At 38.8% G+C, this 26049-nt stretch overlaps 1 long non-coding RNA gene across 1 annotated transcript; it reads left to right on the top strand.

The window, feature by feature from the left end:
* Positions 1–4391: 4391 nt before the first annotated feature.
* Positions 4392–10595, top strand: LOC124859243. Its single transcript, XR_007036042.1, has 3 exons — positions 4392–4475; positions 4658–4741; positions 10319–10595. It is a non-coding gene; the product is annotated as an uncharacterized LOC124859243 (long non-coding RNA).
* The last annotated feature ends 15454 nt before the right edge of the window (positions 10596–26049 follow it).

Raw genomic sequence — 26049 nt, 5'->3', positions numbered from 1 at the left:
TCTTAGTTTTCAATAGAAATGCACATTTTTAATGGTATGACCATCACCCATTCAGAGCTGATCCAAAAAAAGTTTTAAATTTTCATCTCTGGCTGACTGATTCGTGCAGCTATACTGTATATATTATAGTATATATTGTAGCAATTTATCTGCCCTGATAATGGGCCTACAGCAGAATGGTAGCTGTTTCCAGCATTTCCTTACTTTAAAAACAGTGATGATATCAAAGTTTTGAGCATCAAGGTTTTTTTGGGGGGGGGGTTTGTTTTGTTTTTTTAAACTGGGTTTCTTCTAAATTGCCTGACTTACTGGCAGCTGAGAGAAATAGGTTAACAGCTCCATATTTTTTGCACTGTAACCTCATTGTATTCATTCTGAATCTAATAGATACTGTTTATTCCGCTAATTTATGTACTTATTTTGCAATTTAATTAATTAAAAGTAAATAGATTGAAACATTTTGGATAAACATAAAAAAGAAAACCTAATTGACAAACAGCAAAAACAAATAGCTGGGATAATGAAGAGGATCTGATTAAATCTTTTATTACAAACAACTTCACAGCATATAGCCCGAGAAAACAAGTGAAAAATAAACAATTAGCAGTCACACATTCATGCAAACAATTAAAATCCTGAAGAAAAAAGCGAAAAAAGTTATTAGCTGAGCAGAGAAGGTCATACTTTATTTAATATGAGGAAAAAGAAAGGTGCAAATTCTCCAAATTTTCAATATATATGAACAAGTTTTAATCCTGCAAGATTTGAAATAAAGAAAGCCTTTTCGATGAACAGCTGTAAATAAAGACAAAACTTATAACCAGAATCTTTCTGTATTGACAGTGCAAAAATATGTAGATCACTTTTTTTCATTGAAACTCAAGCAATAATTTTCAATCCATCCATATTAAAATTAATCCTTCATTTAACTTTCTAATGCTTTGTTTCCTTTTAATTAAGGTTCATCCATTATGATATTTTATGCGTACTTTGATAAGTAAATATCTTCAACAACATCACAGTACATTGTTGAGAGACTCTCACAAATGTTTTATTGTGAGTGAAGTGTCAGTATTCACAGTGATATTTGGTGCAAACTGGTGGCTCGCTTTATTCTTTATTTTCCCAATGCGTTTATTCACAAAGTCGCTCTGTGTTGTTCATGTCATACGACTGGGGATCTTTGTCTTTTGTGGAGGAAGAAAAAAGGAGGACAAACCTTGACATTATCAAGCTGTTAAAAGCTCGTTCATCTCTTTTTATTGGCCTTTATTCTATCAAGCTTTTTTCAATTTTGACAATTTGTGAAAACTTTGTTTAGAGAAATTTGTTTAAATGGCCTTTGGGTCTCTTCCTTGTAATTACATTTACCAAGTAGGTTGCCATTGTTATGGGGAAATGTGAAAGGACCACTTTTATGACTGGGGTTTTGAACAAGCTCAATCTGTGGTAAAATACAGAAATAAGAAGCACATTAACTCCTTGCAGGTTTGGATCTGAAAAGCAAGATGTAAAAAAAACATTGAGGGAAGACATTAACAAAATCAACCTTAAAACCAATCTCCACGTACAGATCATTGACAAAATCAGTGTGTGGCTCGACTTAGTTCATATGCAGAGTTTATTTAAACAAATGTTCAAATGATCCAAAAATGTTAAAACTAGACAGAAGCATAGAGTAGAAAAGCAAAACATATACTGTAAAAACCATTGACCTAAATGGTGGAAACGTAAATGAAAGAGCATAAATTTATTTTAAAAAGGTCCAATTGATAAAATGACAGCAGTTATATAATACGTTATAGTGCTGTTTAAAGTAACAACCTTGGTATATTTTGAATGAAGTGGGATAACACACATTTTGGCTAACCAAGAAATCACTTGAGTGGAATCTGAGAGACAACACGAAGTAGGCTAAAATATCTCAAAAACCTACATATCCTGCCAACTCTAAAGAACTTTGAGTATATATGTGAGCCATTCATTGGCATCTTCCGGGCCGGAAAGGGTTAATTTCATTTCTCAGACTATGGGGTTGCAGTGAGAGCCATTATCCACAAATGGCAAAAACACAGAATAGTCCAATGAAACATCCCATGAGTGGCCGCTGCCAAAATTGCTCCTGCAGTGACTCATCCAGGAGGTGACAAAAAAAGCAGAACATCTAAAGCTCTGCAGGCCTCACTTGTCTGAGTTAGGATTCAACAATAAGAAAGAGACTGCATCCATGAGACAGTTCCAAGGCAAAAATCACTGAAGACCTCAAATAACACATTGTCTTACTGTCTTACTTTTCCAAAAAACTTCTTAAAAATGATTTGTTTGATGCTCAGAAATTTTTAAGAAATAATAGTTTTTAAATACATTTTAGTCTACATAGAAATAGCCTATTGTCGCGAATCGACATCTTTGGTTTTGATGTGGTCTTGTGTTTTCTATTAGTTTGGAATTTCTCTAAGTTCTTTTAGTAGTTTATTTTCTACTATTTGTTATGGTTTTCTTATGACTATTATTATATTCGTTGTATTCTAGTTCTCTTGTCTTTCTTGTAGTTTCTAGTTTAGTTTCCCTTTTAGCATATCTGTGTTTATTTATGTTTAAATAGTTGTCCACCTGCGCTCTTTCTTTACCAGTTTATTTTCTCTGTTCCTTCTCGTCCTCGTTCCCTTTTTGTGGTTTAGGTTTTGTTTATTTTCGGTCAGAGTTTCTTTATGGGTTCTTTGTTAATTATTGCGTCTCCAGGTTGTGCAGAATGCTGCTGCTAGACTTCTGACAAAATCTTCTAAGTATTCCCACTCCACACCGTTACTCATCCAGCTGCACTGGCTCCCCATTCATTTCAGAGCTCAGTTTAAGATTCTGGTCCTGACTTATAGAGGTCTTTATGGTCAAGCCCCAACTTATATCAGTGAACTCTTGTATCCCCCCAGGTCTCTGAGGTCATGCGATAAAGTCCTACTGGCTGTACATCACACAAGGCTGAAAACTAAGGGTGATAGAGCTTTTGCAACAGTAGCTCCCCGACTCTGGAACTCTATCCCCTTGTGTATAAGGACTGCGGATTCGGTGGTGTCTTTTAAAAAACTGCTAAAAATTCATCTTTTTAGGCTTGCATTTGGTTAGTTTATTTCTGATTTTATCTTATCTTCTTTTATTTTACATATATAAATATATTATTCCAATTGTAATTTGTTTAATGTTGTGAAGCACTTTGTGATCTGTGTCTTGAGAGGTGCTATATAAATAAAACTTTACTTACTTACTTACTTAATTATTAGGTTTTGATGTTTCTTCTATTCCCACTAGTTTCTCGGTTTACTTTAGTTAGTGATTATTCTAGGTTCTTATGTCTCTTTTAGTTTATTATCTTCGTCCATAATTTTGCTTAGTTTCCTTGAGGTTTGTTCTTTATTGTTTTGTTTTTGTAGTCAGGTTCTTTGGTTATGTTCTTATCTAGTTTCCCTCATGTTTTGTTTCTAGCCTTGTCACCTTAGCAACTATTCACATTCTCTCAGTTCTCTACCTGGTCCACACCTGTTTTCCATTCTCCTCTGATTACCTGCCTCTGTTTCTCATTGGTTCATATCTTACTACCCTCTGTTTATAAGCTCTCTGGTTTTGATTGTTCTGTGCTGGTTCCTACCATTCGAATCTCCGTTACTACTCCGTTCACTACCTTCGTCTTAGTGCTATGCTTATCATGTGCCTGCAGAGTCAACTTGTGTAAGTTTTGGATATTTGTCTATGTTTTTGTACCTGCAGTGCTTTGCTTCGTTTTGGATTATTCTTTGAATAAAGAAGACTCCTTTAAACATGCTGCTGCCTAGCTCTTGTCTGCACGTTGGTCACTCTAAACCACAGAATGTGTCACCTATAAAAAGCCCATGGTAAAAACCCATTAATTATTTTGATGTTTGGTTCCACTGTTGTTTTAGTGCTTAACACTTTTGCCTTACAGCTAAAATAGTTGTTGGTTTGAATCTCTTTTGGGCTTCTCTGTGTAAGCCCAATTGTTTGGGTTTCTCCCAGATAATCTGGTATTCTCCAACTGTCCAAAAGCGAGCATGTCAGGTTAGGAAAGACTCAAATTGCCCTTAGATTTGAGTGTGCGTTGTTGATTCGCATTGGCAACCTGTTCATGGTGTACCCAACCTCTCAGCTGTTGATTTATGGAATAACCTCCAGCTCTCCTGAACCCCTAATTAGATCAACAGAAAATATAAAAATTTATGTATTTTCCTTGAATCACTGTCTTACCCCATATTTGACAGTTAAAAGTTATGTTTTAAATCAATACCTAGACAAAGTTTGTTTTGCATTTAGAAGTTGTCGTGAATACAGTATTTTGTAGACATTTTGAATGAAAATTCAAGGTCTAAAGTGCTAGTGATCGGGCAGGGTTTTTAGGATTTGAACTAATCCGGGGCAGATGATTCAGGATTTACTAAAGAGTTAGAGAATTGTTCACATCAATGGTTTGTATAGAGTCTGTATCTAAAAAATTATTTCTGTTATTTTTTTGTTTCAATTTGCTATAAAGAACTTCACATATTAGATATGAATTGCAATAACATGATTTAAGATATGAAAAAGCCGTTTATTATGTTAAACTCCTACTGATTTGTAAATTGGCAAATTATGTTTGTTGCCCCAATAGGAATGGGACCTGACCCTGGTGGGTGTCTTTTATATTCCTCTGCTTGACATGTGGCAGCCCTACACTCTGCAGCCACTTTATTAGGTACACCTTTTTTTGCCTTTAGGACTAACTGAATTCTTTGTAGAATATTTCAATAAGGTGACAGACAGATGCTCAAAGGTGCTCTACTTGACTTAAATCTAGTGACTGTTCCACTTGGAGTATAGAGAACTTGCTAAACCAGTTTGAGATGATTTAGGGCCCCTAAGTGTGCCGAGAAAAGGTTGCCTACACCATAACATTAACATCCCCTGAACCATTGATACAAGGTAGGATGAATCCAAAGTTTGTCATTGGTTATATCAGATTTTTTGTTTGAAGTTCCAGCAATTTTATTTTCTCCACCTTAAGCCTATGTCTAGCGTCACCCAGTTCCAATTTGAAAGTAAGAAACCAAGTAAGGGACAAGTAGGGGACACAGAAAACATGTGAAACAAGCTACTGTGATCTATTTGCTTCCAGTACTTTGCTGCTGGAACATTCAGACCAAAATGTTGTCCTGAAAACTATGTAGTCCTCCCCACAGACCTGAACATTAGGTCTTATACTGCAGAATTCTAGGTCACATAAGCACTTCCTTTAAACTCATGAGAACCCAGTGAACTTTAGGTAAAGGTTCAACCTTAAATCAACTTAAATCAGTCCCTCTCTTGGCTGTAATAGTTGTTTGTAACGGTATTATTAGCATCTTTATATTATGTTTATTTTTTTATTTCTTAATTGTTATTTAACTAATTAAAATAGACAGTTTGATTAACAATAACATTAGTTTTGAGTATTGTTATTAGTTTCCAGGGTACTTTTTCATTCCAAATCTTGACTGAAGTTTAATCATGTTAGTGATGTTAAATAAATCTTCATTCTAAGATACAGAATCTTTTTGCTTCTTTAAATTTGTGATAAAGATAATTTTATGCAAAGTCAAACAGATTTCCGATATCTTGTGATAGCTTAATTATTTATTTTACATTAACATAGTTTAATGTAACTTGCCAACTCCTAAAATAGAAACCTCTGAAGAAACCCTTCAGACGTTTCTTTTTTAGGAGTTGTCAAGCTTCTTTAAACACATATTTCTTGAAACACATATTTAGTGTCAACAGGTATTAGGTATTGTGGGTCTTAATGACAGAAACGAACACTTACTGACAAAACAATGAAACAGAAACTGGAATTCTGTTCTAAATTACAGGTTCGCATAAATTAATGCATACATTAATAATAATTGTTCCAAATAATTGAAATCTTTGGTTGTTTTGGCACCTTGAGGCAATAACACATAAATAGCAATGGATCTGATCTGTAGAAAATGGACATTTATGAGCATTTTGTTTTTGACCTGGTAGGTGTTTGTGGCAGATGAAACAAGCAGTTTTAAAATGAGTTCACAATTCTTTCAGATGGAAAACACAAAACTGAAGCTTGCATCTGACTTGAAGCTTCCAGTTAGGCAGTTAAATTAGTTATATAGCTCACACATGACATAGCATTGTAAGGAAAAGGTTATTTAGTGAAACTGTAACTTAAGAAAATATTTCACAGGTTATGGCATTCACCCCAGACACACCCTAGACAAAAGGTATTCATACTTCTCTCGGATTTAGGTTTAAAGTAATATTTAAATTTTATTAATATGTTTTTTCTGACTGGAAAAAACATTAATGGTTCTGAAGGCCCCACCCCGAGTCCTGACTTGAATCTGATACTGGATCTGTGGAAGGAGAAAAAAAGATTAGGGTGATAGCAAGGAAACTTTTCAACCTCAAATGACGTTATCTAAAAAGATGTAAATGTAAATCAGTGTATATCAGTGGAAACATGCAAGAAGTTAGTCAGAAGTTATGTCCTAATTAAGGCGGTTGAAACTCCCCTTTCTCCATGTGAAGTGAAATATAATCAAGAAGATGAAAATTAAATATATTTACAGTCCAATGTGATAACTAAGCTGTTTTAAAGATGGAATTATTACAATTATGGTCTAAAAAAAATTCAAATGTGAAACCTGTGGTTCTTTAAAATAGCAGAAAAAGATGGAAATTGGGGGTGGGGTGTTAAAGCTAAGATGGAGGGGAAATGAATTCCCAAAACTAATCTTTGCATAATCAGGGCACTGTCCCAGTGTCCTAACCCCATCAACATGCACACATACACACAGTACAATGCATAACCTCCACTGTGTGGGCGGTGTTGTTCCCATGACCCACTTAATACATCTGGGTCAGCTGTATTCAACCACCAATTTGCAGACACACACACACATCCAGCCAGGTGCATTAAGACAAATGAACTTACACAAACAGAATCAAAAGAGTCAGATTGTTTTCTCCCTCCTCTACCTAGTGAATACTGCTATCAGTTGACCGCTTGTTACTGGAAAGAGCAGCAAACCTCTGACACACTGCTGTAGTTATCCGATAAACTTCACTTTTGTTGAACAACTATCTGCCCCTCCACAGCCAAAAACTAACACCGCTTATTTATTCCCCCATTTACTCATCTCATTGCCAAGCTGCAGAAGAAGAAGCAAGGGCCGCGTATGCGGCCCCTTTTTACTGTATATAAAGAGCACTGTGAGATGAACACCTTGGAAAGCCAAAAGGTTGTCTTGCCATTTGTACAGCTGGATGTAAACTAGTAAGTTTTGCTGCCGCACTGGGGCCTTTTTGCAGAGGCAGGAAGAAAGAAAAGGGCACATGAAAAGAATGCTTAGGCTCTTTAAACGCAAGGGTAGCACTGGCTGCATCGCTTCCAAAAATAAAAAAAGGAAAAAATGAAAGAAAAAACTTTTGAAGTGTGTTTGTGTTTGAGGCGAGGGAGCAAAGGTGTGCTTTTGCGTTTGAGGCAAAAGGCAAGAGTATCCCCCCCATCTGTATGTGTGTGCGTGTCCATGTGTGTGCGTGGAAGTCCCTCTTGCCAGTTTTAAAAACCATGTGTAGCCCAGGTAAATGGCACGCTGTCATCTGTACATGCCCAGTGGCTTTTCCTTTCTCTTCACAGGGAAGAGTTCAGAGGGCCAGTTAGCACCGTTCACAGCGGACCCCGAGGCTTTAGTCAAACACACACGGACACACAAAAAAACACGAACACGCCGATATGCTTAACATCATGCACAAACTTTCTTACAGTATACACACACACATCTGCACATGCTATCAGGCTCTTGTAAATTCATGCAGCATCTGTACATGCATGCACAAAGATATTGAACACACACATTTGAACACACAGCTGGCCCGTGGCTAGGGTGTTCAAACAGCCGTGATATCGAAATCCAGCAGTTGGGAAAACAGTGGATTTTGCCGAGGTCCATAGCAGGTTATTGATCAAGGTTAGCTTAATGGGCAAACTGCCTGTGGCCAAGGGCCATTCCCACTACAGACGTGTGTGTTGTTGCATATAAGTGTGTAAAGACAGGCCTTTGTGTCAGTGTGAGTCAGCTTATGGGTGCAGATGCGGGGTTTTTTCACTTACCTATGCTGTAAGAACTAGCTGGCTTAAATAAGATAGAACAGAACACCTTTTTTATGGCCCGGGAGGCTAAAGGCAATAACCATCTGTCTTTATGTTACTTTACATTACCCACCAATATGTTGATTTAATTTGGTCTGAATGCAGACTAGTGATTGGTATGGTACTGTTAGGATTTGTAAAGGGCTGATATGTCTTGAACAGCAGCAGGAGGGTACAATTGGCTTCTCAATGGGACTGATAGTGCTTTCAGACAACTGTCAGAGCATTCAACAGTTAGTCATAATTAGTGGGTAAAGTTTTCAGAAGTGTGCGTGTCCCCACCCATAAAGCTGTCAAGCACGGAGGGGGGAGGTTGATGATTTGGGCTTGTTTTGCAGCCACAAGACCTCAGAACATTTGTAACCATAGAGTTGACTATGAACACCTCTGTATACCAAAGTCTTTCAAATCTACAACAAAACAGTTAAAAAATTGCCCAGGTAAATTTGAAACCTGAACTGCACCACAAAGTTGTGGAGGACTTTATTGGACTTGTCCAAATGTCTGTCTTTGCATTCATATAGACTAATGTTTCAGACTGGGTAGATAGTGTCTGTCAACATCAAGTTACAAGCCTTAAGAAAGATTTTCAATCAAAATTAGTTTTGGTCTTTGAACCAGCCATTCTAACAATTGAATATGCTTTGATTGAAACCATTTTATTGTAGATCTGGTTGTATGTTTATGGTCGTCCTGTTAGAAGGTGAACCACCACCCGAGTCCCAAGTCTTTTAAAGCCTTTAAACAGGTTTTCTTCCAGGATTACGTTGTATTTAGCATTTATATACATTCCTTTAAGCTCTGACCAGCTTTCCTTTTTTTTCCAAAGCAAATCATCCCCACATCATGATGCTGCCACCACCATGTTTATCTGGGGGGATATTGTGGCAGCTATACCATAGTTCCTAAATGGGTCTTGATATGTTTTCTGTTTAATGTTCTCAGTTTGTGGACAGCTATGACTTGGTAGGTCTGCAGTTATGGTATACTCTTTGCATTTTCAGGTGGTTTAAGCCCTGCATTTCAGACATTCAAAGCTTGAGACATTGTTTTAGAGCATAAAATCTGAGGCCTTTGAAATCACAGGCAAATAGAAAATGCAGTTTCCCTTTTGTCTGTATAACCTGTTCCTTGTAGTTTTACTTCTGTTCTAATAAGTAAATCTGCAAATCCTGAATCGTGCCAACAGAAAACACAGGAGAGAATAGTAGGATTTAAACTCCAAAGAAAAAAACAAATTGTGTCACAGCAGCTCATTCCTTTCTGTGTTTATGTGGGTATTGTATCTGTAAACCTTATATCCATTGAAACCAATATTAGCAGTCAGGAGAAAAACAAAGATTAGATATTTTACACACACATATGGTGCAAAAATAACTGCTGTTATGAGCGGAGGCGAGCACTGGAAACTGTACTTGCAAAAATCACAGCACCGCAGATAAATATGCGATTGCCTGCTAACATGACACAGTTCCAAAACTAAAGCTGGCAAAAAAAAAAACCTTATCGTGGAGCCAATATGTGCTAAAGAGACAGCATGGAGTCTACTGCTAAGTCTCCAAATGGTTCACAGGTGGAAAGCTTTTAATAGCAGCGTGCACAAGCAGCCGGGGCAGCGAAGATTCATTTCATTACAGCCTGCTGGACAAGTGAATGGTTAGAAAATCACCCAACATAGCAGGCTCAGCCCTTAATCCTCAGAAAACATAATTTCTCAATATAGCTAAATCTGAAAACAAAAGCCAACATGGAGCTCTGAGGCTTGTGGTCTCTCAAGAATGACTTTGATATCTGTGTTTTCTTCATTTTGCCAAACACAAATTTGCCCTCAGGCTTATTCATCCAAAACCCTGAAATCCCACAACTCAGACATCAAACCTTAGTATATGTGCAAATGATGAACAGCCAAAATGTCCTCGCTTTGCAAAAAGAAATTTTATCTGATCTGCAACTGGTCCTCTAAAGGGAAGCTCTCGGGCACACGCACATGCCCACACACACAAATGTCCCCTCTGCTTGCCTTCCAGTGTCCAGTCAAAGTAAAAGATGTTGAATTCTGTTGCTTACTCATGCATACAGCTGACAAATTGTCCCTCTCCGATTGCGCAGTGTGATTTGTGAGAGATGGAGCACGACAGAATGAGCTGGCAGCTCCAACCGAAGAAGGGCAGCGGAGACACAGACAACACCTAGTCAGAAAAGGTGCATTTGAAGAAAATTATATATCTGAGGGCTGAAAGGCCGCCGGAGTGCAGATGAGCTGCTTTTAAGTGCGAGTGCATGCACATCTAAGAAAGATCAAAAGACTTGTGAGACACTTCTTCTTCTTCTCCTCTCTATGCAATGACCTTGCTGTATCTAGCAGTACAAGCCTCCTGTATGGTGTTTAAACTCACACAAATAGCATCAACAACAATAGCAACTGAATAAATTGTGTAAACAAAATTCACAAAAGTGTGATCTGATGACAGGATTTACCTGTAAAATATTCACATAACGCCCACCAATCCTGATTTAATTTGTATAATATGACCCATACATCACCCAGCAGCTACTGCTTGCACTATAATTTAACCTACATATGACCCCTGTCCCACTGGATCTGTTAGTGTCATACAACATGTTTTTTTCTGGACCAAAATACATGTTGATGCTGTGCAGTGAAAAATTGTTGGTCTACTTACAGATTTCTTCTATTTTTGCTTTTTTCGTCTCAATTATGTTTCAGTAATCAAACACATTTTAATATCAGATAATGAGTAAATGCAAAAAGCAGCTTTCAAATTATGATTTTCCAATTAAATCAGAGATGAATCACATTTTGCCCAGTCTCACTAGCCACACCCAAGCCTTATTACTGCCTTACTTGTAGCATCAGAACCAGTCTGACAGCATGAAGTAAGCTAAAAGATCTCAAAAAAGCAACACATGATGACCAATCAAAGAAATTCATGAACAGTTGAGAAACAAAGTCAGTCATATCTATCAGTCTGTAGAGGATTAAAAGTGACTCCAATGAACCCCAGTCAGAACTATTATCTACAAATGGAGAAAACATGTGACAGTTGCCAAACTACCATAATTACTCCAAGAATGCATCAATAGCTAATCCAGGAGAACACAAAGGAACCCAAAACAATATCTACAGCACTTTGGGCTCACTTGCCTTAGTTAAGGTCAGTTAGATAAGATTAAAAGATGAAAAAAAGATTGGTCATAAATAGTATAGTTGCCAAAAACATCTTGATAGTCCCGAAGATGTTTGAGAGGATATTTTGTAGACTGATAAAAGTGGAACATTTTAGAAAGTGTGTGACCCCACAAGTGTGCTGTAAACCCAACACAGAAAAAAACAGAACATCATCCCTGCATTCCAACATGGTGGTGTTTATTGTAATCACAATTTTGTCTTTTTTGTGTACACAAGTTGTTTTACTTTGCTGCTTCAGAACCTAGAGAAGTTCATTGATTTGAATTGATGAAAACATGGATTCTTCTCTCTACAAGAAAACCCTGAAGGACAATATCTGGCCATCAGTTTGTAACCATAAGCTCAATCTATTTGGGTTCTAAAGGGAGACTGTGTTCCAAAGCACACCGACAAGTTCACACCTGAAAGTCTCAGAAAGACTATAGTCAAAGTCTGGAGTTAAATCTGATTGAGATGCTGGGACATGAGCTTTAAGAAGCCATACATACTCAAAAATCGTGTGTAGATAAAACTTACAATAAAAGTTGGTCTCCTGCTTTATTAACTTAGTGCCATAAAATGTAATCACTATTATCTCGGCTGTGTCTATCTGGACAGGTGGGGATATCTGAGCACAGAGCACATCGAATGACACCAACAAGCGGGAAGCTGAAGCTGCTAGTACAGTCTCACACTGTAAATATCACTGTCAAGGGTGGAAGACACTTTGATGTTAGAAAAGCTCTGACTTGTTAGGTCAAGAAAATAATGTGTGCAGTTTATAGTATATTTTTACAAGCTGTGCTCACAAAAATAAGCTATGTGTAAAAATTAAAAGAGCAAAATGCAGCTGTGCTGGGGGTCCGACTGACAAAGTCATATATATATATATATATATATATATATATATATATATATATATATGTGTGTGTGTGTGTGTGTGTGTGTGTGTTAGAATCATATAATTATTTCTACCTTTGTCATGCACCAAACATTTAGGTTTAGAAGAATTTTAGATCATTTCCCACTAACTGCCCATTCAGAGTTGTTTTGGGCACATTTTCAATCAAAAATATGTGATGGATGGGTGCTTTGTACAGTAAAAGAAGCTGCAGTTAACTCATTAAATATCCAGTCTAAGAGCAAGTTAAACCACTGCAAACAAAAAAGATCAGTAATAATAAAATACGAAGAAAATAGAATCCAAATATGACAGAACAGTAGTAAACGTTAAAGCAATCCTTTCTTCACGACTCATTGTGGCATGGCTACCTAGAAACTACTCCCCCTTTTTAAAGGATGTGCCTGAGACTGGATGTGCTTTTGTAGTCATAAATCTGAACTGCACTGGGTTTTTACACATTATGTATTTGTCTATGTGGTCCATAAGCAAGCATACATGTGCTTATCTCTCTGATCAGTTCTCAAGGCCAGAGTTAAGGCTGTTACTGATGTTTGAGCAGCAGAACTACTGACAAGGCAGCTAAACCTGGCAGGAGCAGTGTTTAGAAAAAGCTGCTAAGAAAGTGGGAGAAATAAAGAAACAGTGTGGTTTTGACTACCAGTGAGTGGAGCTTAGTCAGAAAATGGAGCATTTTAAACTGGGCCAAAATGGTTGATTGGAAAGGTCGATCAGTTATAATTTAACACAGATGTAAGCCTTTGGCATGGCTGATTTGTGTTTGATAAAACGTTTGCCTTCTTCTCTGTGTTGCTGTTTAAAGCCGGCTGCACAATCTGTGCACAAATCATAGTAAGACCCATGTTCAGTTCATGGCAGACTCCTGGAGTCCAAAAGTCCACACATACAAAGTGCTGACTTCTCAACCCTTCAAGAGGTACCACTGTAACGATGCATAACCACATGCCACCAGTTGCCACTGACAGACACAAAATGGCATCCACATGCCTGTGATACTATCCAGATGAGTTGAATAGAGTGAACTACATGGCAAGAAGCCATACTGGGTCTGATTAAACAACTCAAGGAGTAACAAGGATGAGTTGGTTTCACTGTTTTGTCAGTTAGAAGCAATTAATCCAAAAAAGACCACAACAAGAGAAAAGATTGTTACTTTGTGGACCAAGTACCCCATGGTATTCCTGCCCACCACATAGACACATATACAGAAAACTTTCCAACATCCCATGTTTTCCTCCACCAAGTCCTGACGATTGGCCTCTCCTAAACTACCAATTCAATGCTTCATGCATTGGCTCCTTTTAATATTATAGCAAAGAAAGCTGGATTTGGAGTGATGGTGCAAAAAAGAGGCATGGACAAATGATGAGTGGTGTCATTATGCTCAGCAATAAATCGTCTATGGTGACACCAAGGGTAAAGGGCAAATCCTGCCAGTGTTGTTATAGAGAGACACAAAGGCGTTACTCCTGGCATCATCATGTAGGAAGCAATCATATATGACCCCAGAGGTACAACACCCAATCAGTCCTGTTTTGTGTCAGCATATCTTATCCTTATTGAGACAGCACTGTGGTAGAGTTTTTAAACAAGTCAACTGTCCATGCATGTCTGCATTAATCTGCCAAATCTCGAGGACTGGCTACAACAGCTGTGGGGAGACTGTGAGCTCTGGGAAACTCCCATTCATTTAGCTCTGACACAGAAACAACAATACAATGTGTAGCATCAATGTGTTTATTCATGCTCCATGTTGTCACTGTGTGGCTTTTCTCTTACTATTCTACACCCACCACCACCAGTCTCAGATTAAGCCACAGAGCATTTACCACGAGTTACATTAATCCAACCTCTGGCATTTCCACCACCACCGTGTATGTTTGTGTGTAGTCGGGGGTAGAGTGGAGGGGTGAGAGTGTCAGTGTCAACACCCATTCTGCGCACAACACCCCATCGGTAGTCCCAGACATGTACACTATATACAGAGGTAACTTGACATGAAGACGATTGTTGCCCCGTGAGGAGACAATACCAAATGATAGTCCTGGCAAAGCTGGGACAGAGTGAAGAGCGATGCCTTCCCTCCCTCATCTCTAAAAATAATTCTACATAATGCACCTGATAATAGGTTTATGCAATAATGCATCCATGCATGGTAAGGCATCCACCCCAACATCACTCGGTTCCATCATTAGTGATGGAGTGATGGAAAAAATGGCCAAAGTGGCATAAAACCCTAAAGGTTCTGCTGTAACACAAACAAAAAATATGCAGATCTGTGGTACAATAACAATAACGGGGCCAAATATAAAAAGTAAAAGGCAGATTAAATAATCATGTGAGGGCAGTACTATGTAAGTAAACTTTTCAGATACATCTTACTTCTCTGTGGCCTTTGTACTAAATCCCAATTTCTATGCTTATACAATCAGTTTAGTCAAAGTTTTAACAAAAAACGTTAATCGGCATAAATAACTTGAATAAGAAGAATTCCTTTTTTAAATTTTATTCAGGCTTGTATCTCACAATAGATATATTCATTTCTATGACCAAAAATAGAAAAATGGGTATAAAAAAAATCGGTAATAGAAAAAGGAAGCATATGGCAGCCGAGAACACAGCTACAAGTTGTTGAAGAGTCGTGATGTTACATTGCTGTACTTGGACATTATGCATAAGTTTGTAGGTCCATCTGAACTAAACCTACTCACATGTCCATTGGCCATTAAAAGCTACTTCAATTAAGAAAAAGTAAAAATACTGATGTACAATCCCACTGCACCTGCGGTGAAACATTTTCTCATTCATTTAGCTCAGACACAGAAAACAAACTGTCACAGCTGAAGATATCGACCTCCTGCTAAACATGCAGGAGAACTGTTTGGAGAGACCGATTACTGATTCAGAAGTGCTCACTCCTTCATTTTTGTAATGTCAATAAGCGACCACACAAGCATTTGAAACATTCACGTTTAAATGATCCTCTGGATCTCTGGGATTTAAAAATCCCAAAGGGCAGTTAATTATTGTAGTAACTTGAACTCAAGGTTTTTTTTAAATCATCCAAATATACTCATTTCCTGTTTTCACGAGAGTGGTAAAAAAGGCTTTTTTTTCATTGTCAAAGCACTTTGAAAGCACTTATTTATTTGTGGTTTGTTCTTTAAACATAAAACAAGTTCTATACCTGTTAATTAAATTTGCCCTTTAAACAATAATTTTATTTTCTAAAATGAAATGGCTTTGTTGTTTTTAACAAATGCTATACAAGATATATAAAAAGGTGGAAGTGATGACAAGAGGAATTTCAATTGCACTCAGATGAAATCAATGAAGTAACTTCAGTAGCATGACTGCAAATGAGAATTAACACGGTGTTTGTTTACACCGCTGATGAGGTACTAGTACAAAACAGTGGCATAATGTTGACTCTATGTCAAAGATAAATTCCCATTTTGGATTTTCCTGCTATTTGTTAATTGTGGAACAAATCCCAGAATGTCATAGGATGGTTATGTGTAGCTAAAGCTATGCGTAAGGGAAGAAATGCGAGAAAATAACAAGCAGAGGTCAGGATGAGGCCCAACCTTCAACAACACACCTCGCCTGAGTTACGATGACATTACCACCTGTTCATTGCAACTTATTCCTTAGGCTTGTTTGAACTGGCATGCACAGAGGAATTTATCTCCGTGTCGAGCACAATGAGGAACATTGTGTCTGCGTGTGTGTCGGTAAGCAGAAGGTAGCGCTCCACACAATAGGAAAGGAGCCAGATTTAAGAGCACGGTCGCTTGGTGCGCGCCAAGCATCTCCATAAATCCTAATACACATTTCACATTCCCCGTGGGACACACACACACTGAAAAAAAACACAGCAAAGGCAAAGTAAGGAAGGGAATGAATGCATTTTCTTCTTATCTATCTGTCTTTCACTCTCTTTCCCCAGTGAGAGAGACAGAGGGGAATAAATGGCTTCCCTCTCCTTTCCTCTCTCCTCGGTGTGGGCTGACAGCGCAGCAGATGGCGGTTTAAGCAGTGAATTTATGAGCGCCACATTCTTAATGTTGCAGAAAGAAAAGAAAAGGACTCGCATCAAACGCCACTGACAAATGCACTTGCTAATATTAATGCACTCCTCATTCATCCAATATGCTGGCTAATTGCTTTTCTGTACACAGTAATATGGCACCTGCTGCTCAAGTCCGGTGCTCCCGTCAGGAGAGGGGAGATCCGGGAGGGAGGAGGTGGACGTGGAAGTGGAGAGAGATGAGAAAGAAAGTATCTCTCCCTCTTTTCTTCAACCCCCCCTTTTTCTTCCTGTGATGGATGCAAGGTTGTGGATCATGCGCCAGACCTGTCAGTGTTCCTAATTAAAATTTTATACTTACAAGCTCAGAGAAAGGAAAAAAAATGGTGGAAAGCACTCAGTAAACAGTCATTTATGAGAGGAGAGAGGCCATCACTGAGAAATTTGTGTGGTGCGGCACACAAAAATCCAATTTTAAATACGGCATCATGGAGTTAAAAACCTTGGACTTTATTAGAGCTTAACAAGGCCGTGTTGCCCACAGATCAAACCAGACTCCAGAGGTACCTAAAAATTTGCGAGCTGCCTACCTTTGCCACAAAAAGAAAAAGAGGAAAGAAATGCAACTCTTTTATGGGCTCTTGTTGAACTGTTGAGTGTTATAAAGTCTCAGAGGCTGTTAGGTCGCATTGCTATGTCACCTTCAAAGTCCCAGAGACTAAAACGGTTTTACAGAAATCTGCTGAGAAAGTTGAAATGGCTTAAATGTCTTCAGGATTTATCATGGCCACTAGTGCTGATAGGACAGTCATCATAAAAATCAAGCTTGTCATTAAAAATTTTAATGAATATTTCCACCCTTAAATCAGTTGTGACCAATCAATATGTACTGTTCATTTATTACAAATTGTTTAGGTTTTGAAAATGAAATGAATTTGCATTAATTATCTCCTGCATCAGCATTCATTTTTCTTAATAGCCTAACTATTTGAGGTTTTAAAGTCAGACAGATGAACATCATTATTTTTGTGCTTTGCATCATGTTTGGGATGCCCATCTGGGGACCCCTATACCCTCACCATGATCTGCCCTCCAGCTGCTGTTAAATGCACTAAATTGTAAAATAATGAGTTTGTAAATTGCACGCAATTACGGATGCAAATTGAATAAATCCTCCAAACTATAGATTGTCCTTTCTCCTCACATCAGCAGCTAATTAATGCATGGAGAGTAGCAGGTATCTCTTTCGAGCTCTGGGGTAAGAAACTGAAAACGTCCGTTGTTGTTCGAGATGTCTGGCTGCAGAGAGATGAACTGTGATTTGGTGGAACAGAGCGTTCTGTACCAATTGGAGTGAGACATGCTTCATGCAAAACCGGTTGCTTGGTAAGTGATCAATCTCTGTGAAGATGTAGTGTAGCATCTAAAACAACAAAGGCTTGGGGGTCGGAAGTGAAAAAAAAAAATCCCAAATGGAGGTGTTAGGATAAAAATCTCCAATGATGGATCTGAACCAGGCGTAGAAAAGGTAGCGCAAAAGTTCAAACTTAAATGTAAATATATACACAGTATCTAATGCTAAAATATTATCACATACTGTTATAATAATACAGATTATTATTATAGACTTAATAACGTATGTTTTTGTTGTTACTAGTCTGATACAAAGGAATGTTTGGAATTGATTACAGCCTGTTTCTTGAACTTATTGTGATTTTAATTTTATTTCAGATGCAGATATTTTGAAGATCAAAGTTGAAATTCAAATTCAGTCTGAAGTGGTGAGATTAATTTAAATACCAGTGAGCTAGCAAGCAGTTTAAACAGATGCAGACATTCTTTTAAACAGATGTGCAAAGTGTTTGAATGCCTAAAATATAAAAGAAATATCAGATGAATTTTGTAGGGATATTCTATTAACTGTGGTTGTTGTAGAGGGCGTTGCTCATTATAATACATTAAAAGCCTGACATGGGTTGGGGGGTGGTAATCTGGACTACAAACATACAGGAGACATTTTTGTAAGTAATTAAACAGTATTTCTGACCCCATAGAAAAAAGCAATAAATAAAAAAAATTGTACATAGATGTACACAGTAGTGGAAGACCAGATACATTTTGTAGTAGTCATGAACCTGCTTGTCACACAGAAAAACAATTTTTACGACACATTCTGTAACTTTTCAAGCTTGATGCTAATGGTTGTTTCAAACTGCATCAGGAGTGACTGATTCTCTGTTTAAATAATAAAACCTTTGAGTTAAAGAATAAACCTGCTTATAATTCAGAAAATGGGTTATTTTCAGGTGTCCTCCTCTTTTTAAAGAGATGTTCTTAGCCTTGATGTTGATGTTAGTTACTTAATTGGCTGCCCAGGTAACCAGCTGTGGTAGGCTGTTATTTTTTACCGTGACTAACAGTAACTTTCAAACCTTGATCCTAACGCTTGTTAAGTATAAAAGAGTGCAGGACTGTGGCTCTTGTAGTGTACAAACTATGACAAACTGTGATTTTTGCAACCGGGATGTGCTTATTCAGAATATTAGTGGTTTTCTGATGTTGTCCTCTTTTTAAAGTGGCCTTTGTTACCTAACATGGGGATTTGAGTTCATTAGCTTCCAAGGAAGCTGGCCCAAAGTATGCTTTTACTCAAGGAGACACAAACTGTTAAAGCTGGCTTTAAACGTTTCTTATAAAACAGTGTGAGTTAAAAAAAAATTCAATACTTTATTACCTGCTTTTTTTTTTTTGCTGGAAACATTTCAAAACAGACTTAGTAATAAAGACAAAAAACAAAACCACACAGCAACAGGTGGGGGAGGGGGGTGTTAATTTGCACTACAAATGGAAGAACATTCCAAATATTTTGGCTATCTCTGTGGAGTTATTTTTGATGGATGCATATAGTGAAAAACTAAAACTATAGGATTAAGTAAGCAAGGTTAAAAAGCTTATTGTGTGGAATATTAGTTGTTTTCTCTACATAAAGTAACAGTCGCCTTGCAAGTTGATGTTAGCTAATTAAGTACTTAGCCTGCTGTTTACTGTTTATTTAACTAACAAACGAAGTAACTTTCAAAGTTTAATGCTAAACCTTGTTTCAAAAAGCTAAAAAAAGATGGATTGTGTTCCTCGGGTATGCAAAACATGACTGTATAGGTTTTTTGAAACTGGAACAATTTAAAATAAACTACTTACACTTTCTTCTAATAACGTTAAATATTTAGAAAAAGTCTCTAATTCAGTTTTATCCTAAAATGAACATTTTTACAGTTTATTTCTGTTTTTCTAATTGAAGATACCTAATCCTCTGAGTAATGTTTAAAACAAGTCCTTGTAATAAAGACAAATAATTTTCTGACAAACAGTGTGCAGCAACAGGCAGGGGAGGGGGCTGCTACATTGCACAACATAAAGACCAGAGATTTGACCTTGAAAACATTTTCCAAAATAATGTCAGTACTCTGCAAAACCTGATTACATGGAATGTGTTTTATAAAGAGGTTTAACATTTGATGTTATGAATATTAATATTTATAAAATAAACAATATTATTTTGTAATCAGTGTATATTTCTATGATGTACTTTTAGTTTTTGCAGTTTTTTTTTTACTATTTAATATTGCAAACTACTTGCCTCATTTCAACTTAATATGTCTAACATTTCTAAAATAGTTTAAGCAATTCTCAGTTTGCAACATTGCAACAGTATAAATTATACTTTGTAACAATATCCTCTATGATTCCAATAACCAACTTGCTATACGAGCTTCTGTTGAAACCTGTTATTAATTTTTCTTCCCTCAGCTAATTATTCTGCTCAGAAACAACATATGTTAGTTGTAATAATGAGGCAGCAGACTGATGGACTGACCGTATCCCACTGAGCATCCGACACATACGCACACACACCTGCTATTACCCGTTCTTTCTCCCAGAGTATCTGCGTACGTGGGTGGATATTTTAGATGCATTTACCACATCCCTACTCCCTTCGTTTGTGTGTGTGTGTGTGTGTGTGTGTGTGTGTGTGTGTGTGTGTGTGTGTGTGTGTGTGTGTGTGTGTGTGTGTGTGTGTGTGTGTGAATTCTTTGCACCTGAAGGCACACGTCAACACGCCAAGAACAGACTTGAGCTTAGGACTTGAGTCCTATTTGATTATGCACACACACAAAAAAAAGAACAAAACCTTTCCCACCCATTGAACACACACACACAAACATAAAAAACCCCATTGCAATGAGTGAAATAAGAACATAAATTTTTATCTGTCCTAGCAGCATAATTGTAGAATCAAGTCTCATCAGGGGAGATTCAAGATTTAAAGAAATATGCACTCATGGCTATGCATACTGCAAAATTAGCTTTTGGAGCACAGGTACAGCTGATCTGTTTTAAAGTTGACTTTTTTGTGCTAAAAGTAAAAAAAAAAAAACAACGAATTAATCACAGGCACAATCGCAAGTCATATAAAAACCAGAGCAGCGACATCACCATTGTCATCTACATGAGAGACATACTACCCACAATCCTTTTCCACAAGCTGACTAATTAGCCACTGAAAGGTCAAGTTAAGTCAGTGTGATTAGGGAGAGGAGGAGAGAGGAAACAGAAGCGAGGGACAGAGGGAGGGAGGAAACAATACAGACATGAAAAACAGTAAAAAGGCAGCTCACATGCATTTATTTCTGGAGTCATGCCAAGATATGTGCAAGTCTTTTTTTCTTTCTTTTTGTTCACACATCCAGTCTGTCCTCACTCTCTCCTTTTACTAAGAGAGATTTAGTGCAAAACGTTGGTTTCAATTTTTAATGAAATGCTTATGTTGTAGCACCTGGACACGCTGGCTCGGAGCTGGCCCATCAGGTAAGGCATCCCAGGAGGGTCATTAAATACAGAGACTCAGTAAGCAGCAGGACCTGTCTGGGTGCTGGCCACGGTGATGCAGGGCCTCTCGAATCAAATGCACTGCACACACACTTGCATTTTTTTTATTTTATGAACTTAGACATTTACATTTTAAAGTGGAACCCAATGCAAACCCTTTCTTTAATGTCACACTAACTTGTGCATCTCAATTAATTTGAGAATTTGGTTTTTTTATTAGTTGTAAACTGAAAATCATCATAACTGACAGAAATAAAAGCTTGAAAACATCAGTTTGTCTGTAATTAATATATATAATGTGTTTCGCTACTGAAATAAATTAACTTTTCAATAATATCTTAATTTATTTAATATGACTGTGTTATATTGAACCTAGAGAGATGTATTCTTAGCAATTATTTCTCTTAATTTACAGTATATGATATTGGGTTAGTTAATGAAAACCTGAAATAAAGTTTCAGGAAATTGTAAATATTGCAGAAGCCCAAATAAAAAGGGATTTTTAATACAAAAACGTCAGTATACTGAAGAGTGTGTTCAGTATGGTCTGACATCTCTGATTCATGCGTGGTTTAAAACAGTTGTTGCTGACATTTCCTGGTGACATCTGTGTTTGGTGGCTCTTGAAGCAGTGACTTTAGCCACATTTCCCCAAAATTCTTAAACATGCTCTGCTCCATAGTACTCTCAAGGCTCCAGTTATCCACGGCGCATGTGTATCTTTGTCAACCTAATTTTTCCTTCCACTCAACTTTCCCATTAACATGGTTTGACACAAAAATCTGTGAACAGCTAGCTTCTTTAGGAATGACTTTTTGAGACCTGCCCTCCTTGTGGAATATGTTGCTGACTGTCTGCTAGATAATTACCAAGACAACACTTTTTTTCATGAATGTGTAGGCCATGTTACATTGTATAAGACTTTCACTTTAAGAATCCTGCTGTTACCATTAGGGCCAGCTCTCACAAATTCTAGCAGTTCTGTGACTTCCCATTCCATTGATTTGTTAAATATGTCAGTTCAACAGTTTTTTACCCAGACATACAATAAACAAAGATTTTTTTAAAGAATGCCAGTGACATGGTCTATTGAATAGTTTCTTTAGAGGCAATGATTCCTTTCATCAACTGAAAACTTTTTCTTTTATTACTGTTGACACATTGATGTGAGTGTGGGACATTAATGAAATTCACATCTCTAAGGCCTCTCTCAAGGTAATGGTCATCCCTATTCCTTGTGCACCGGTTTGTTTAGCTCACATTTTTCTTCCATGAAATCTAACATACATAACAATCCATTTTTATTCATTTAAAAAAATTGCCAATAGCCATAATCATCAAAAAACTTAAATTGAATTACTGAAATGCATAGATTTTTTATAAATATTTTAATTTCTTGAGATGCATCTGTGAGTTTTGCACATGCATGCACTGTGCGTGGGTGAGTGCCAAGGGAAAACGTGACATTAGAGGCAGGAACACTATTCCCAGAGAGTCTGGTATGGTGGTCTTGCCGCAGGCTTCTCCCCTGGCTCAGTGTAGAGTCATAACATCTCCTGTGGTATAAAAAAATAAAAAAACAACAACAACAGCAGCGGTGGCAGCGCAGCAACACGCGCCTCCCTGTCAACGGCAAAACACAGCAACGAGTAGGATGACAACAACACTGACACTGCACCTACTGTGCACTCTCAACCTTTGGGAATTCACTGGAGTGAGAAGCCCGTGTAAACTCGCCGCCACGGATCCGAGTGATGAGGGGTATGTGTCACATTGCAGGCTTTTCTAAAGCAGCATATGCTTTGCTGCACACCAGCGAAAAGTTCTTGTTCACAGACAGACAATGGCTGTGCACTTGCCCTTCTACCTGGAATAGCCCGATCCCTGAAGGGAGTGGTGTTTAAAGACATTCAAATACTCTCACACACACACACACACACACACACACACACACGGTAAGTGGACCCGCAGTCTAATGGAGTTTAATTACTCCCGGCTCATCCATCAGGGGCTCCAGTAAGGGGAGTGGAGTATTTTATCACCACTTTTAAGGGGTTATTAGTACAAATACACTGTCACCCTGCATTACCACTGCAGCGCTTTAAGGTGCCATGCCCTCACCACATTCATTACAGTCTCTATCAATATCTATCAGAACTAAATGCTCCTTCTGTTTCCCTCAACATCCTACTTCAATGTTCTCTGCCCACATTCTTGCCATTAAAAGATGATGCAGTGACTCTTCCACAACCAGCCAGTCCTTCCTCCACAGTGTGTCCTTCTCCCTTCACCTCCTTTGACACATGGCTCTAAACGTTTCACCCCATTCATGGTCCAGCTCTCATCTTGGGCCCTGGATGGAGGGAGCTTTGGCTGAAACTGCCCGATGGAGACTTTCAGAGCAAGGTGATTATTCTGGGTGGAAAAAAAAGAAGGACTAAGAGGGGGGATAAAAATTCCCAAATATGATGCTTCCTTTTCAAAAAGACTGAAAACTTTTTTTTTTCCAGTTCTTTGAGCTGTTCTGTTAATGCATTTAGAGGGATGTGTCATCTTTTTGAAGTTACTTGAGAGGATCAAAGTGAAGAGGGCGAGACTAATCACTATATTTTGAAATAATATTTTTTGTGCCTCTGTGTGTGGCACTCTGTGGTAAAATCTGACAATTAGAACACAAGATTTTTTGCAACTCATTTGAAAACTGGTAGGTGCATAAAATTTGTAATGCTGTTTATCAATGCAAATTATCAGACTTCATTATACCACTCCGCAGGACTCTTAGCCCTTCATGCCCATTAGGTCGCATTAGGCTACCACGCCAGCTCCAAAACTTCTAACGATTTTGTGAGTTCCATAACTGTTTGCTAAACATGTCATAGGAGACAACTTTTTTAAACACTCACACAATAATTAAAAATAGTTTTACAAAAGAAAGCTGTATAAAAGTGACAAAAGAACTCCGACTTAGATTGTTAACAGGTCCTGAAGGGAACCCCAGACATCTCTCTCCCCTATGACATCCTCTAGCTCTTTCTGGGGGATCCTAAGGATTTCCCGGGCCAAACAGGATAAATAGTCACTGGGTTCTGGGTTATCCACGGGGTCTCCCAGAGGGATATGCCTCCAAAATGACACACCCGGGTGGCATTCTGATCAGATGCCGGAACGACCTCAGCTAAATCCTTTCAATGTGGAGAAGCAGAAGCTCTACTTTGGCTTCCCCCAAGATGACAGAGTATATATATCTTGTATCCAAGATCTCATTCTTTTGGTCATGATCCATATGTCATGACTATAGGACATACCACATGACCATATGACAACAGACCGGAGCAGCGCCCGCATTACTGCAGAGAAAGCCCCAATCCGTTTGTCTATCACCTGTTCCATCTTACCATCACTCATGAACAAGACACCAAGATACCTATACTCCTCTGCTTGAGGCAAAGACTGAACCCAACACAGAGGGGGCAGGCCACCTTTATCCGATTTAGAACCGCTTAGCTTTAAAGGAGTTGACCCTCACCCTGGCCACTTTACACTCAGTGTGCAGTTCCCGTGCATGCTTGAGGTCATTGCCTGAAGAAGTCACCAGAACTACATCATCTGCAAAAAGCAAAGATGAGATCCTGAGGTTCCCAAACCAGACACCATCCTCTCCATGACTACACCTTGAAGTCCATGAATACCTCAAACAGGATCATTGACTAGGGGTATATATTTTAAAGGTCTTAACTTATTATTTTATGAAGTAATTCAATTGAGGAATCTAATGAAAATTGAAATCAAATACATACTTACTCGTACTCGTCGTCTTCCGCTTATCCGGGACCGGGGCAGCATACTCAGCAGAGACGCCCAGACGTCCCTCTCCCCAGACACCTCCTCCAGGTCCTCCGGGTGGAGCCCAAGGCGTTCCCAGGCCAGCCGAGAGACATAGTCCCTCCAGCGTGTCCTGGGCCGTCCCCTGGGCCTCCTCCCGGTGGGACGTGCCTGGAACACCTCCCGAGGAAGGCATCCAGGAGGCATCCAGTATAGATGCCCGAGCTACCTCAACTGGCTCCTCTCAATGTGGAGGAGCAGCGGCTCTACTCCAAGCCACTCCCGGATGGCCGAGCTCCTCACTCTATTTCTAAGGGAGTGCCCGGCCACCCTACGGAGGAAGCTCATTTCAGCCGCTTGTATCCGGGATCGTTCTTTCGGTCATGACCCAAAGTTCATGGCCATAGGTGAGGGTAGGAACGTAGACCGACCGGTAAATTGAGAGCTTTGCTTTTCGGCTCAGCTCTCTCTTCACCACAACGGACCGGCACAGTGCCCCCATTACTGCGGCAGCCGCACCGATCCGTCTGTCGATCTCCCGCTCCATTTTTCCCCCACTCGTGAACAAGACCCCGAGATACTTAAACCCCTCCACTTGAGGCAGGAACTCCCCTCCAACCTGAAGAGGACAAGCCACCCTTTTCCGGTCGAGTACCATGGCCTTGGACTTGGAGGAGCTGATCTTCATCCCAGTCGCTTCACACTCGGCTGCGAACCACCCCAGCACATGCTGTAGGTCTTGGCTAGAGGGGGCCAGCAGGACCACGTCATCTGCAAAAAGAAGAGACGAAATCCACTGGTCCCCAAACCAGACACCCTCCGGCCCTTGGCTGCGTCTAGAAATCCTGTCCATAAAGGTTATGAACAGGACCGGTGACAAATCGCAGCCCTGCCGGAGTCCAACATGCACCGGGAACAGGTCCGACTTAGTGCCGGCAATGCGGACCAAACTCCTGCTCCGCTCGTACAGGGAGCGGATGGCCCTAATA

Source organism: Girardinichthys multiradiatus, chromosome 22 (genome assembly GCF_021462225.1).
Source record: "Girardinichthys multiradiatus isolate DD_20200921_A chromosome 22, DD_fGirMul_XY1, whole genome shotgun sequence".
In the NCBI taxonomy this organism is placed as follows: Eukaryota; Metazoa; Chordata; class Actinopteri; order Cyprinodontiformes; family Goodeidae; genus Girardinichthys; species Girardinichthys multiradiatus.
This window is presented reverse-complemented; position numbering and strand designations above follow the sequence as displayed.